Consider the following 3347-nt stretch of genomic DNA (forward strand, 5'->3'; position numbering starts at 1 on the left):
TATTATAGATGAGGCTCTGAGAGTTAATTAATTAATGGACAATTTATGGAGACCATGATCATGAGATCCTACAGAAAACAATAGTTACAATCCAGGATTAATTAGGAACCATTCAAAAGTAAGGATGAGGAAAGGTTATCTTTTAAGCTACATGCCACACCCAGAGAATGGGTGGACATTAATCATGTGTGTATTTGCATCATGAAATGAAAGTCATACCTGCAAATACACATCAAGGAACAAGAAACATAATTTTAGGAGAAGCACTTAAAACTCAGTATCACTTTGACAACCAAGAAAAAAATGCATATTCATTTACTATGGCCCATTACCTATAATTATTTATATCCATTGGTTTCACACGACCTAGCAATTTTGAAGTAATTAATGAGATATCTACCGGCAAAGTTTGTTCATACATAGTATGGATACTACCAGCTGCAGAAACACCTAACACCTGCCAAATTCCCAAGTCTGATGAAATACAAATAGAACTGGCTACTGTAAAATTTCAAGGAAAACTCCAAAGTGAAGCTTCAAAGGAAATCAGTTAGTTCAAAACAAACCAACCTTCACTCATTCGGAAAGATGTGTTGGTGCAAGTAAACGATTTCCTCACCTAACAAATTGCTAGTCAATGATAGCTTCATAAACGATTTAAGCTAGTTGCAATTTGTTGCCTTACAAACACAGTGTCACCCCTATCAAGTATCGACCATGCAGTTTTATAGAGTCACTCCTATCAATCCTGCAGCGTCGCCATAAAACCAGATCAGAACTGAAACCCGAGTCCTTCAGACAAAGACCCTCACCAAATATAGTAAAGAAGCAATAAAGGTGCAAGAATAAGATAACACTACCAATGAGTAATATTTTACTAATGATATATCTCAAACATCAATTATAGCTCCAGCATTTCTAACCAAACATCAAATGGGAAGAAAATGTTTAGTTTTTCAACATTACCTAAGATAAGATGTCCGTGGTAGCACCTTCCCATCAAATTGGACATAAATCTCAATCCTTAAATATTTTCCGGGCTATAACCATTATTGAAGATCTAAAACAAAATCCTATTATGAGTCTGCACCACATAATGATCTGAAAGGTCTCAAAAATTGCAGAGATGTGGAGAATATAAAAAGAGAATGGGTTCCTTAAATGCACATATATTCAAAATATTCTCTTGGCTGGAAAGGTCTACACAACAGCTGAAGTGGCAAAATCTCTAGCAAACTGAAACTGCATGTCACAGAAAGATATTGCAATTAAAGAAAGAAGATAATTACAACAATAGGTCAGTACACAAAACTTCTAGAGATAATTGATTTCACATCTCATCGCCGCCCTTGTTAGCAAAGATATTTATAAATCGCACGCACACATGATGTACATGAGTTAAGACGTTTAAGGAAGCAAATTTAGCTCATACCTTCTTCAATATTAGCAAATGTGTGTCCATGATAACAGATATTGCTCGTTGATTGCGTCCAAGATGATGTACCTGAAATTGCACGATATCAAACATCAATAGCAGATTAGGAACTGCGTAAGTACAACAAATATCCAGAGCATCATAAACAATCTAAAAATATTGCACTATATAAATCCCGATGTAAAATGGCTTCATTCTCTACCATCCTTTTAATTTTCAGGGGCTGAAACAAAAATCCTTGGTCCATGACCAGAGAAAGATCACCAAGCATAACCAAGAAGAATTAAATTCCAGAAGCTTCGTATGATAAGGTGGTGCTACGTGAAATTAAAAATACGAAACCACCCAAGACAATCTTTCAACATGCCTAGTATGATAAAAATACCATTTTCTGAACTTTTAACAAATAAACACTTACCAGGCAAGCGCTACCAAAGACAAAATGGTGTGCAAGCCCTGCTAAATCTGGAAAAAAGTGCAAGAGATTCGAGATAGCAACATTGAAATTTATATGAAACTTCCTTTTCACTATAGTTCATTAACACACTAGGATTTTTTTTTGTGTGTGTTGATACGACTCGACATGAACTCAAATGATCAATATTTCATGGTATTATAAATAGGTACGTCCACTGAATCCAAATGGCATGGATTGCTTCATTGGATGTCGTTTTATACCGTGCAATAGTAAAAAATTACAAAACATCAATTAAAATAGTGTAATAGTGAAGACCGTGGGATGATCTGGATAGTTCACCAGTTGGCATTTCACCTTTGTTGGTACCAGTTATTTTTTCTATGGAATTAATTATAGCCAATGGAGGATATCAGCATTTGATAGACAGACAACGTAGGTAGTCATTTGCAGAACTCTATATTCTTAAAGGTCTTTTTTGTGATTAGAACTAAATCTGGCTATTCCTCTAATTGACATCCGTATGTTGTCCATACATAATAAGCAAAACTGCTATGAACCAATAGATATAATGAGCATCTGTAGCTAACATTGGGTTGACCAAATTATGGCTGGCAATTAAAATTCCATACATAGTTGGACCCGTGATCCATAAAACCTAATACTCAGTACATAAATTAAAAAAGACCAACTCCAAGCTTGAAATTTATATCATGGAATCATTTAATGAGGTTCCTAGACCAAATGTGTAACAGGAACCAATTAGGATTTCAATTTCAACAAACTAACGAAGGCCATGATATAGGTGTCCCTCACCTTCATCGTACTGGAAGCTGGTAGGCGACATGGTTCAAATCATATTGACCAACTGACCAACTGAAGAAATGCAGCAGCAGTTCACACTGAATATTGAAACACAGGTGCCTCCGATCAAGGAAATGAAGATATCAGGGAAGAGACAAATTGCCAGATCTGAGGTGTGGCACCTCCATCATAGCCTTCACAGTGGAGTGGAGATGAAAAAGGGGAAGGGCACGAACCAAACCTCCAAATAAATTCCCCGTACACCACCATGCCCCAGCCTCCCTGTCAGACCGACCTGCCGCCTGCCAGGAAGAGTCGCAGGTGTGCTCCCCATGGTAGGCAGCCGTGCGCCGTACACCACCCGCAGCCCCACGCCCCTACACCTTGCGCTGCTCCACCACCACACATGGGCTCACCAGCTCGCCATTGCAAGGCCACTGCTCGTGCGCTCCGCCCCTGCTTCCTCCGCGCAACCGCCGTCCCACTGTCCCCAGCCTCGGCATCATGAAGAGGAGGTGAATATGGAGCGGGGATTGAGGAGAGGAGGAGATATGCCAGGGGACTGAAGGAGCTGAAGCTCGAGAGGGATTGGGTGGGCTGCGGCTCGTGGGGATAGGCTAGGGTTCCTACAGGAGCGGGCGATGGGGGGAGGAGACTGCGACAGAATTGGGAGAGGTGGCGCTGGGAGGGGAT

At 39.9% G+C, this 3347-nt stretch overlaps 1 long non-coding RNA gene across 1 annotated transcript; it reads right to left on the bottom strand.

The window, feature by feature from the left end:
* Positions 1–965: 965 nt before the first annotated feature.
* Positions 966–1972, bottom strand: LOC127348574 (uncharacterized). The gene is made up of 2 exons (XR_007879826.2): positions 1433–1972; positions 966–1060 (listed from the first exon to the last, which is right to left on the bottom strand). It is a non-coding gene; the product is annotated as an uncharacterized lncRNA (long non-coding RNA).
* Between the last annotated feature and the right edge of the window lie 1375 nt (positions 1973–3347).

The sequence above is a fragment of the Lolium perenne genome, chromosome 4 (genome assembly GCF_019359855.2).
Source record: "Lolium perenne isolate Kyuss_39 chromosome 4, Kyuss_2.0, whole genome shotgun sequence".
Lineage (NCBI taxonomy): Eukaryota > Viridiplantae > Streptophyta > Magnoliopsida > Poales > Poaceae > Lolium > Lolium perenne.